This window comes from Natator depressus, chromosome 11 (assembly GCF_965152275.1).
Source record: "Natator depressus isolate rNatDep1 chromosome 11, rNatDep2.hap1, whole genome shotgun sequence".
NCBI classification, from domain to species: domain Eukaryota; kingdom Metazoa; phylum Chordata; order Testudines; family Cheloniidae; genus Natator; species Natator depressus.
The window spans coordinates 55,858,865-55,872,162 of NC_134244.1; the positions used below are offsets into that span (position 1 = coordinate 55,858,865).

A 13,298-nucleotide genomic window follows, 5' to 3' on the forward strand; every position below is an offset into this window, starting at 1 on the left:
TTTATAGTAATTTAATCTAGACCACATTTCCGTAGGGTCCTTATGAGAACGTCACATGGAACTGTGTCAAAAGGCTTACTAAATCTAGATATATCATGTCTACTGCTTCCCCCCAATAGGCCAGTAACCCTGACAAAGAAGGGAATTAGGTTGGTTTGTTAGGATTTGTTCTTGATAAATCCATTCTGGCTACTCTTATAATCTTATCTTCCAGGTGCTTACAAATTGATTGTTTAATAAGTTGTTCCAGTATCTTTCCAGATATTAAAATTAGGCTGATTGAGCTATAATTCCCCAGGTCTTCTTTGTTCCCCTTTAAGGACAGGTACTATATTTGCCCTTCTCCAGTCCTTTGGGACCTCACCAGGTCCTCAATGAGTTCTCAAAGAGAACGGCTACCAATTCCAAGATAAAGCAATCTAGTTCCCTAAGTAACCTAGATGAATTTCATCAGGCCCTGCTGATTTGAATACATCTAATTTATCTAAATATAATATTTTTAACCTGTTCTGTCCGTATTCTGACTTATGTTCACTGTACTTTTTTGTTAATATTAACTGTGTTGAATAGCTGGTCACCAGTAGTGAAGACTAAAGCAAAAAAAGCATTAAACGCCTCAGTCTTCTTGATGTCATCAGTTATTAGCTCTCCTTCCCCACTAAACAGAGGACCTACACTTTCCTACATCTTTCTCTTGCTCCTAATGTGTTTCTAGAGCCCATTTTACTGCCTTTTGTGGCTCTGGCTAGGTGTAACTCTTTTTATGCCTTAGCCTTCCTGATCTTGTCCCCATACACTTGATTCTATACTTTTGTAGTCCTCCTTTGCAATCTGTCCACGTTTCCACTTTTTGTAGGATTCCTTTTTGATTTTCAGGTCATTAAAGAGCTCCTGATGGAGCCATGTTGGTCTCTTACTATTCTTCCTCTCTTTCCTTTGCATCAGGATAGTTTTCTGTTGTACCTTTAATACTGTCTCCTTGACAAACAGCCAACTCTCCTTTTCTCTTAGATTATCTTGCTCCATGATCAGAAAAGAAAAAATTCAATCCTGGATGCCATTTATAATACCCATCAGACAGAAACTGGTCCTTAGTGTCTAGTCAGATCAAATTAAAATAAGGTTATTATTTAATTTAATTATATTGTTATTGTGAATGGGAATTTGGTGGAAGATTTTCAAAAACAAAAATGGCAATTAGATGTACAAAGACTGTTGAGCATCTTATTCCCGTCAGTGACTTTGAAAATCTCTCCTCTGTCCTTACTTCCCCATAATCATACTGAAAATTTACTACCTTGAGTCTTAACCTAAAAAAAAAGCTAAAAGGAAAAGACAAGTGTAATTTGAGCACAATTCAATTAAATTATAAAAAAGAAAAATATAGAACCATATGGATTTATTTTTTTCTCCCATTAATGCAACTCCCCTACATCAGTAGTTCTCAACCATGAATACATGTACTCCTGGGGGTTTGCAGAGGTTTTCCAGGGCGCAAATCAACTCATCTAGATATTTGCCTAGTTTTAAACAGCCTACCTAAAAAACACCAGTGAAGTCAGTATTAACTAAAATTTCATACAGACAATGACTTGTTTATACTGGTCTATACACTGAAATAGAAGCACAATATTTATATTCCAATTGATTTACTTTATAACTATATGTTAAATAAGTAAGCATTTTTTCAGTAATACTGTGCTGTGCCACTTTTGTATTTTTATGTCTGATTTTGTAAGCAAGTCGTTTTTAAAGTGAGGTGAAACTTGTGGGTATGAAAGACAAGTCAGACTCCTGAAAGGGATACAGTAGTCTGGAAAGTTTGAAAGCCACTGCCCTACACTATCCTATACTTTTAAACATAATTTCACATGATGGCCTTATCAAAGAATAAGATACAGTGCAGTCTTCTAGGTAGCCTGTGTTTCAATGACAATAATCGTGCCAAATTCACTGACATGTTCCATCTCTGTTGCAGGTTATTGGTAAACTGAAACTGAATAGAAATCACCAGAAACAAATCCCTTCAGGGCGAGCTGACGTGAACCGGGGAAACAGAAGCAAAGGGTTAGTATTTTAAGGCATAAGACAGAAGCCTCCAATTACCACGATAGTACTTGGTTATCTGGCAGCTCTCTAGCTTTGTGCTCGTTTCATTTTTATCCTTTATCTAATCATCAAAGTGACCCAATTATTACATCCAAGTTACTCTAAGTTATCCAGTTCCCACTGCATAATTACAGTAGTCCTGCAATAAAAAACATTAGATTTGGGAAAACATCCCTCCACTAGGTCCCTTAGTAATAGGCTTCGGTTTTATTTGTCTTTCTTAAATTCTGACAGCCTAATAAAGTGTAGCATGCCTGTCTTGCTGGCACTTTATTAACAATCCTACTCCACATTATCACGTATGCAGAAATCTTGAATGAGAATATAAACAAAAACAACAAAGCTACCAACATCACATACTTAGAGAGGAGGTGGAACTCTAAAAATATTAGACACTGGACGAAGCAGTAAAATTGTGGAAATGACCTGTAAGATTAGTTCAGAATATGCCTTTTAAGCACAGGGATGGTCAGAGCCAGGGTTTTAATTTAGTCCAATATTTTTCAAGGGTTTAATATGTTACTGTTTATCACAAATTTAAGAGACATTTAAGCAATAGCAAGATAGAAAGAGAGGTCTGATTCTGTGCATAGACACAAACACAAGTAGCATTTAGCTATCCTTACCATTAGCACTAAGAGTAAGACTAATGACAATTCAGGCCTGCTACAGAAATATAGCAGCATACAGTATGCTGACTATTTAGATCATTCATTCATTTTAAGGACTCTTCAGTTACAACTTCTTTCCTAGTAGTCTGCTAGAGACCAAATCACATCAATGATGCCAATTGCTATTTAGAAATGAATAACCATTTAAAATAAGGCTGTTGAAAATGGCTGAGCAAGCTTCCAACACTGACCCAACACAGATTTTATTTATAAACTCAAAATAAATGTTGTATCTGCTGGTCTGATAAGCTGGTTCAAGTCCAGATATCACAATCCTGGATCATCACTTTGCTATTAATGTTAGTGTATAAAGTTACTGGACATACCTAGGTCTTTCTGGCACTGACTGTGGGGAAGAGAAAGGAGAATATCTGCTAATGGTATCAATGCAATAAATAAAATAAAAATCCTGTTCCTCCATAAAGAGACACAGGAACAGGCTAATACCTCTAACTGTCACGCCATCAGATGTTATATCTTGCGGAGTTTCAGGAATGGAAATAGAATTTCATATTTTAAAAAATTACATTAAGTACATTAAAGAACATATCAAATACTTCCCAATCTCTGACAGTAAGTTTATCAGAGAGAAATTTCTTTGCAACTGCAGGAAGTAATAGCTCTATAGTTACATTCAGCATAATTCTGAACTGAAAGCAGATGTTCTCAGTTGTTGGCCAGGCATGTCAATAAACCTTGTGATCTGACCATCTCTCTCTCTCACACACACACACACCCTTAATGAAATGGTCTCTAAATTATTGCCTTTCTTCCTGGCAGCACATACCTTTGTTAAAAGCAGAAATGAATTCACAGCCTTAGCAAAGCCAATCTATGTTGCAGTGGTAGGCAGAGTAAAATCTGCCTCATCATTATGATGATGTATTTTCCCTACTGTCATATATCAGGGTTACAATTCCTGATGTAACTGGCAGTAAAAGAATCAGGAAAGGAGTCTGGCAGAGTCTCAAAAGAGTCTTGAAGCAGGGCTGGGACAGGGGGTTGGTGCACAGGAGGGGGTGAGGGCTCCAGGTGGCACTTACCTCGAGGGGCTCCCTGGAAGCAGACACATGTCCCTTCCTTGGCGCCTAGGCGGAGGCGTGGCCAAGTGGCTCTGTGCCTTGCGTCTGCCCACAGGTGCCACACTAGCAGCTCCCATTGGCCACGGTTCCCGGCCAATGGGAGCTGAGGAGCCAGCACTTGGGATAGATGCAGCGCAAGGAGCCTCTGGCTGCACCTCTGTCAAGAAGCCGAGGGACCTGTCACTGCTTCCAGGGAGCTGCACAGAGCCAGGCAGGGAGCATGCCAGCCCGCCAAAATACCCCCAGCAGCAGCGGGGGTCCTGGGCTGCCCTTCTCCCCCCGTCCCCCAGAGAACCTGCAGCACCCCCAGACTGCCCCCTCCTTGCCCCCCAAGCACCCACGATTTAGTCAGGGGTATATAGTACAAGTCATGGACAGGTCACGGGCCATGAATTTTTGTTTACTGCCTATGACCTGCCCATGACTTCTACTAAAAATACTTGTGACTAAAATGTAGCCTTAATTATAACATACTCTCAATTCTTCTGCTGCAAAGGGAAAGCCCTAACCTAACAAGCCATTCTCAGCTGAACAGCTGTGACTATTTACTTTGGAGTAAATACATACCGGATATTGGCACAAATACCCAGTGACATGTAATACAAGAATCAATACTTTTCATGGTACCAAAAGATAAATTATGAACATTCACTGATAAATTTTGTTTATTGAATTACAATTTTCAACAGCAATTCAAGAAGATAACTAATTACGCAGGCCCTGAACCAGGCCCAGCAGCAGTACCATCCACTGTGTGTGAGCAGTCACATATGGGAGATGCTCAGTCTGGCACCATCTTCATGAAACATGGAGTACCGTTGGCATCCACTGCCATCCTACCAAAGCTTAACATTGACTAACAGGAATAAGGAGGGTAGGTTACACAAAAAACAAAATCAATAGACAATTAGAATGTGTTAATAGCACATAACAATGATAGGAAAGATCATTATGCAAAGGGGAAAGCCTGGTAAATAAAAGATGGGAAACACCCCATCAGGGCTGGATTTACACCTTACGCGCCCCTAGGCACAGCATCTCCAGTGCCCCCCGCCTTCAGTGCCCCCCGCCTCCCAGTCCAAGCCAGGGCGCAGCCCACCTGCCCCAGGCGAGGTACAAGGAGGGGATTGTACCTCTCCCCATGTGAGTGGTCCCCGGGTGTCTTCCATCCGTCCCACAGCCCAGCATGGCAGACACGCTCCAGCTCTGCCCGTGCAACTGAATGGGGGCTGACCACGCCCCTCTCTCTCTGGCACGAGGCAGAGGCGCAGCCGAGATTGGGAAGGGGCTGGGATGCTCCCTGCACCTTCAGCAGCCACCCCGCCCAGCCGCAGCTCTCAGCGCCCCCAGGAGGGCTGACTCAGACGCTCACCCTACTCCAGCCCCACACACTGTTTGGCCACCAACCTGCACCAGGGGCCCGGCCACCTGCAGGGGAGCGATATGTATTAACTTTTAAATGCCCCTAGAATGTGGGCGCCCCAGGCATGTGCCTACTGTGCCTAACTGGAAATCCAGTCCTGCACCCCATCATAGATCCATCAGAGAACCTTCCACAGGTTTAGTGAACTATACCATACAAATTAAATACTAGGTTACCAGCATTCCAGAGAAAGCAAGCAGATTTGCATGTGTAGTTCTCTATTTTAATTTTCATATAGTTAACTAGATCAACCAACAGAGACTACTAGGTCTCTTGACTACATTAGAGACAGCAGAGAGCGTCACAGCTGATGGCAGCAAATCCCTGGTTTCCACGCAACAGAAATATATCCTAAGAAAAGCTTACATGGACTAACGGACCTGCCTGACAGAATATGTTACCCAAGCAAAACATACTATCTGCATCAGTTGGTCGCAAGTACATTTTAAACCACATGCAGACACAGATAGGCTACGAAATGTATGGGGATTTTTTAAACTACAAAAATACTTATTAATTCTTTTAAAATCTCAGGGTAGCACATTCTGTTACCTATACACAGACTATTGGTGTGATTTAAACAAACTATGTATAACAAGACAGGAAATAATTTCTGAATAATTATAGATTGCCACAGATGGTGTCATATGGCAGCATAACAAAGGTCAAGTGACTTTAATAATCTTAGAGCTGAAATTTCCCACAGATGCACTGCTTGGAGTGCCTTGATGCTTCTAAAAATACAATTTGTACATAAACATGAGATAGGGTTGCCAGGCATCCGGTTTTCGATGGAAACGCCTGCTCGAAAAGGGATCCCAGCAGCTCTAGTCCACAGGGCTGATCGGACTGTTAAAAATCCGGTCAGTGGCACAAAGGGGCTAAGGCAGGCTCCCTGCCTGCCTTGGCTCTGCACAGCTACCGAAAGCAGATTGCAGCACCTAGGAGCTGGAGGGAAATGCCCACGCTGCCCCCACCCTGAGCGTCGGCTCCGCAGCTTCCATTGGCCAGGAATGGTGGCCAATGGGAGCTGTGGGGGCGGCACCTGCGCATGGGGGCAGCATGCACAGCCGCCTGGCCGCACCTCCACCTAGGAGCTGAAGAGAAATGCCGGCCACTTCTGGGAGCCATCTGAGATAAGCACCACCCGGAGCTCAGACCCCACAGCCCTCCCACACCCCAACCCCCTGCCCAGCTCCGAGCCCCCACCCACACCTAAACTCCCTCCCAGAGCCCTCACTCCCCCCAACCCCACAGTCCAATTCCCTGCCCCAGCCCGGAGCCCCATCCCACACTCCAAACTGCTCATTTCTGGCCCCACCCCCAGCCAGAACCCTCACCCCCTCCCATGCCCCAACCCTCTGCCCAGCGAAAATGAGTGAGTGCAAGAGGGTGGGAGAGAGCGAATGACAGAAGGAGGGGGATGGAGTGAGAGGGGGCGGTTTTCTGCAGTCAGAAAGTTGGCAGTCCTAATATGAGGAAAACAGTTAACCTGTACATTTATTGGCCATTCTACCTAACCAACCAGCAAGTTCCAACTCTGTCAAAAGCTCTTAAACCTCTTTTTTTAAATCTATATTATTTTAATGAGTTGAAGTATGCAGATGAGGATAAGCAGAACATACAGGGACTAATCCAAAGCCCTCTGAAGTTGACAGGAATCTTTCCACTGAATTTAATGGGCTTTGGATCAGGCCCATACAGAATGACACACATTTGCACAGCCATAAGGATCCCCACTAATCCAGTCACCCTCTGCTGTAAACAGAGTTCTTTCAAATGCTATAGTATCATTCTCATGACAACAAAAGTAGCCAGCAGATACATCTTTCCTTTACATTTCTTAAATCATGGACCACACACAAACTATGAAAAGCATTTCCTATAGCCAATTATCTCTGACTTCTCTTTAGACATCTCCCTCATTTTCATTTTGAAGCTTTTACACCTTCAGCATAGTGTATCTCACGATTAACACTAGACTCTTCTCACAACAAGCATGAGAGATTAAGTCTGTATCATCATTTATTAGTACAAACGACCCTTTTAGCTCCATTATTAACCCCTAGGCATGTTTAAAAACATTCTTAAAAACTGTTCTATTATTAATAGGTGTACAATGGAATGTTCAGTGTCACATAAAAGACCTTCCATTATTCATGGTCATTTATAAGGCTGATGGTTTAAGCAGAAGGCATTATTATTTCTGAATATACAAACAAAACCACAATTATATATGCCCTACTTTTTATAATAGACAATTATTCTGTTCAAACATGAAAACAGAAAGCAAATACAATACCAGAAATGTTTATCTTGATGTCTGACAATACTGTTTTATAAAAATGATGTATATTTTTATCTATGATTAGTGTCAAATCTTGCCTTTTCCTCTCAATACGGTGTAGGATTTATGAACTACAATTTTGGGAGGATAGGGGACTGGCTAGAGAGAAACTTTATGTGCATAATGAGATTCCTGGCCATAAAACTCTAGTCTGTTTATTCTAGACTTTTTATGTAAATATCAGAACCAAAAATGGGCTCTCAGTTTTAAAGCAGACAGTCCACAAGTATCTGAGTGTGGGCATGTGTGGTGTTTAGATGTTGCTTGTAATTATTAGAATTGGGAGCACTGGCTGTTGGGAGTCTGAAAGGACAGGAAGAAGGGGGGAGGAGTTGAAGAGGCTGAGGGAGAGCTACTGAGGGTGCAGCAGCAGCTTGGAAAAGAGGTTTCCACTTTATTTTTTAAAGTCCTGTTGAAGTTTGTTAGTACCTTGCCTGGCTACTGCAGCATGCTCTTCCTCCTCTCCTGCTTGCTCCAAGAATCTCCAGCAAAGCATGTGCCAACAGAAACCTTACTTTCCCATGACATTGTTTTCATAGCACAGTAATCTAAACCTAAATCAAAATTTTCCTCCTCAATACCTTCATTATAAATAGCCTTATAACCCTTTTCTCATCTCTGCCACATAGCAACAGTCATTATCGCTATACTAATCAATGCCTCAGAGGGTACATAGCCTTATCTGAAACGGCAGTGTCACTCCAAAGAAGAAGAAGGAGTCATGCACAGTTTAATTTCTGATATTCATCTCTTTTTATTGTGATTAATTGGTATAATAATTTCTATTGCTGTTGCACACATCACAGTAGTAAAAGGGTTAATATTTAATGGTAGTCGATGTTGCCAATAATTTGACATCTTCAATACTTATCACTAGGACACTGGAGTTTTACCAGAAAACTCAAAGACAAGCAATTATGTAAGGGAATGCTGCCATGAATACCATTATCCAGAGCCATGTTTTATTTAAGAGGCAGGTTGTCTCACTCCCAACAAACTGATAATTTTATTAGCAAGCTGCTTGTTAATTTGTACTTTTTGTGTGTATTCACCAAATCAAATGGATAAATTTACCTTACGACTTATAATTCGAGTTTTAGAGAAGCATAATATCCATAATGATTCACTAAATACTGCATAATTACAAAAGACTTTGAATTTAAAAATTAAAAGTAAACATGCCATTAATAGGATTAGACGACTCAACACCTATTGCTTAATAAAGGAAGCTTGTCAAGGAACAAAAACAGCACACTCCAGGTATGACATTTTAAAGCAGTGAATCCATTACAGTGTAGGAATATGTTCTGGTAGGAGACATTTATTTAAAAAACCACAGTGGGATCAAGTGTTCCCCTTTTGGATAAAATTAACAAAAAGGTAAATACTGCGACTGAAAAAGTCTGAATGAACATTTCAGGGACAAACATTCACATTAGAACATAAGTCCTTTCCTACAATGCAAAGAGGGGGCAGTTGGGCTGCAGAGAATAATTTGGAGGGCCCTTTGTTGAGACTATTTCATACAGCTTTTTATTTATATTATTGAGCACTCGCCACCCATATTAAAATTTATCCAGATTGATCAAGATGACCATCTAAACCAGTGGAAGGAGACAAAGGCCCATGTTATTAGTTTCAAGGTATATATCTGAATAAAGCACAGATCAGGGATTCTGCCCTTATTGCCTGTATTTTCTCAACTAGCATAAAAATATTTTTCCCAGCAGCTTGCAGGATATTAAGGTACAATGGTTTGAAATTAAAATGGTGAGAGAGAGGGTTATTCTATCAATGATCCTCAAATCTTATTACATGAAGCACAGAATGCACAATTTGTTTTTAAATTACTTACTTTGATTTAACCGCTGTCAAATATTTTGGTTCTTTTGATCAGACCAGCCCTTTAGTAAACAATAAAGCAGTGAGTCACTATGTTTAGACCAGTCTCTCATCAATCAACAACTGTTTTTCCCAATCCTTCTTGCCCCTAAAAACTGGAATACAATAGGACTGTATTTAATGTGTTGGCCTTTGTTTGATAAGGAGGTGGGATCATAGCCATGAAATGTCAACATTTTTGCCCAACTCTTACACTTACATCAAAGATGCTGTGCGTCCTTAAGACATCAGATTACATAACTATACCCATTAGATCACATTAATTATTTCATAAATTTTTACCCTTCTTCGCTGACTTGCCTCCTTGCTAAAGTAAACAGTCGGTCTTTTCACACTCTCTTCACGTGGAGGTGTTTCCATGTCTCTAAATCACCAGAGGTCAATGAAGAGGTAAAATGCATAGCAGAACTCTCAGAGATTGCACTATGTTCCTGAGACCCCACAGAGCTCTCAAAAAAAACAAACCACTAATCACCCAACCTTTCCAAAAACAGTCATCCAAGTCACCATATCTCACCGAGTAATAAAAAGTAAAATAAAAAAATCTAGTACTTCATACATCAATCATTCCGAGATAGGACCTTTCAAGAAAAAAAAAAAAAAAAAAAACTATTCTCTCACAAAGAACAATCCTCTGATAGAAGTATTCATGAAATTTCAGCTGGACTGGTTCACTGCTGGCAAAGTTAGCCAAAGTTAACAGAAGACTAAGCACTCTACCCTAATTATGAAAAGATTACCAGCTGTCCATAACAAACGGCTCATATTCTATCTTTTGATCTCAATATTCTGTACAATTATTTCCCCAACCTATACTGAAGATTTTTTTTTAAAAGAACAAAGATTTTGCAAAGTACCATTTAATTTTGCTAAGAATTCTTGACTGAATTTTAAAAATTTCTGCCAAAAGAAAATGGCAAAATTAAAGAAAAACTAACATTTTATAGAGAAAGTCTATTTTTTAATATATCTGGGATGCACCGGACTAATTTCTGCACTGACATACAGCCAGGCACACAACTGACTTTTGAGACTGAAATGCGTAATATGTTGAGACAGAATCTAGCCCACTAGTTTTAAGCATGATGTACCCTACTTTCTGGAATCATTTCTCACCACCAACATTGGGACAGTAAAAACTTTGCCACCTTCCTCCATGTTCCGATGGAGATTGCAGAAATGCATGTGATCAAGTTATACAACCAACTCCAATTGTTTTGTACTGCTGCTGTTTTTAATTAGTGACAAAACAATTTCCCAGCAACTTTTTCCCCCTCTCGGAATTACAACCACAACACTTAACAATGAGGCTTTCCCATGTCAAAATCTCCAAAGAGCAGAATTCATAATTACTTTTTCTTGATAATGTGGAGAAGGGATGAAGGAGAAAAAAAAATTGACTTCTTCTCTTTTGTACACTCATGTATTTCCCCCTTAAAAGGACAGTACCAAAAACAAATGCCAGCTGGTGATTACACATCAGCACACTTCAAATGAAGTTGCATTGCCAGGGAGTCAATGCAGAGCTGCAGGAAGTCCTCACTCAATGGTGAAGCACAGGGCCTATACATGGATAGCCTGTGCCCCTCATGGATCTTGGGGAATAACACTGGTTTTGTGAGCCAGCCCCAATTCTTTCACAAGAGAGCTATGCCCTGAAAGAATTCTCAAGTGCTTCTGCCTAATGGGACAGCCTAACCCCATGCAACATCAGTAAGGTATCACTGGGGATAGTCTGATCACAAAAGGCAATGTTTTCTGCGTCCTGAAAAGATAAGTGAATTATGAAAAAGGAAGGAAAACAGATTTGCCCTGTGTACTCTAACATATTCTATTTAAGACACCAAGGATAAAATCTTGCCCCATGAAAGTCAATGGGAATTTTGCAACTCAATAGGGCTAGGATTTCACTCCAAGTATCAACACTAAGGTTCATGCCATTGTATAAACGATAACACTCCATCCTCATTCTCTCTGACACATTTACTTTTAAAGGCCAGCTCCACTTAGGGATTATTGAGCCACTGAGTTTCCCATAGACTGAGCCGTGGTCTACACTACACAGTTATAAGCTGTCTTATGTCGACCTAATTATGTCAGTGTATACACTACAGCCTTGCTCCCGCGGATGTAAGGGTATGTCTACACTTACTGTGGATCGATGCTGCGATGATCGATCCACTGGGGGTTGATTTAGCGGGGCTAGTGAAGACCCGCTAAATTGACCACAGATCACTCTTCCGTCGACTCCAGTACGCCATTGGAACTAGAAGCACAGGTAGAGTTGACGGGAGAGTTTCTCCCGTCAATCCAGCACGGTGTAGACACCGTAATAAGTCAACCTAAGCTACATTGACTCCAGCTACATTATTCACATAGCTGGAATTGCGTAACTTAGGTCAACTTAACCCTGTAGCGTAGACCTGCCCTGTGTGCCCTACTCCACTGACAGAATAACTCCACCTTCACGAGGAGCGTAGGGCTTACGGTGTCCGTGTAGACCAGTTGTTGGCAAACTGCAGCCCATGGGCAGCATGCGGCCCCTGAGGGTAATCTGATTGCGGGCCACCAGACATTTTGCAGACATTGACCATCTGCAGGCATGACCCCCTGCAGCTCCCAGTGGCCGCAGTTCGCCATTCCTGGCCAATGAGAGCTGCGGGAAGAAAAACTAAATATATTGTACCAAGCTGTTTAGTTTAAAAGTTTCATGCTTCACTAAATAATTTGATTGACACTGCAAATCAGATCCTCAGTTTTTGCAATTTATTTGCCAAAAAATTCAAGGACCAGAGGAAGGCTTAAATATAAGCATTCTTCTGTAACACTAATATTTCAGAATCCTTATTTTAGCATGCTCCTAAACACTAGTCACATAGAGCTACCTAATTCTAGTTGAAATTTTTTCTAAGGAGTAACATAAAAGTGACAAGTAGGAGAAGAGACAGAAGCATCACAGCAAGAAAAGTGTCATTTTTTTCCTCTTTCAGGAAATATTTAGCAATAAGTCCATAAAGTGATTTCAGCTGGCTTCACCAGTTAATACTGGCTTAGCTGCAGAACTCACATTTGCATCCTGGAGGATGATCACACTTTTTGAATAATTTGTATTAGTGAAGTTATTATCACCCTCATTTTTTCTATTCTTAATCTCACATGCTGTGGATTCGGTAAAGTCAGCTTCACCACAACCAACCAAACCTCTCCACAAACTCCTAGCATACTGGAATTGCTTTATTGTATTCATAATTTTCTTGAAATGATTTTTAGCCCATTTACATAAATCTTTTCAATGTACTTCTATTTCTGTTCTACTACGGCTGTGCTTTAAGAAGTCTCCCTCTATTCTTTAGTAATAGGAGAATCTTATGAACGGTCTTCCTCTAGTCCAAGAGAAGAGTTGAATCTATGAAGCAAGACGAAATCAACAGTAATTTAATTCCACACTGCACTAATGGTTCTATGGTTGGTGGAACAGACAAGCATTTTATGCAGCAAATCATCTGCGGTTCGGTCAGAAGTTTCTCTTTGGCTCGGCGCTTTCTCAGTAATGAAGCAGATTTTACAGGAACACTATAATAATGAATTCGTCTTCCAGTGCTTTCATGATTTCCCTTCTGCAGTTTTTAAGAAGCAGGCACAGCATTTTTGTTGACATGCTTACAATACGCGAGAGAATGGAAAACAGCATTTCTGTGAAACCTACCATTTTTTTTCAGGCTTGGAAAATCCACTCACCAGTTGTTTGCAGGACATTTTCCTGG

At 40.8% G+C, this 13,298-nt stretch overlaps 1 protein-coding gene and 1 long non-coding RNA gene across 2 annotated transcripts in view; one reads left to right on the plus strand and one right to left on the minus strand.

Moving 5' to 3' along the window:
* Window positions 1-2,067, plus strand: part of LOC141996086 (uncharacterized) — a 35,557-nt gene extending 33,490 nt beyond the window's left edge. The window contains exon 3 of the long non-coding RNA XR_012641475.1: window positions 1,979-2,067. This is a non-coding gene — a long non-coding RNA (uncharacterized LOC141996086). The remainder of the gene's footprint in view (window positions 1-1,978) is intronic.
* HECW2 (HECT, C2 and WW domain containing E3 ubiquitin protein ligase 2) overlaps window positions 1-13,298 on the minus strand; it is a 256,874-nt gene that overhangs the window by 215,379 nt on the left and 28,197 nt on the right. The window lies entirely within an intron of this gene.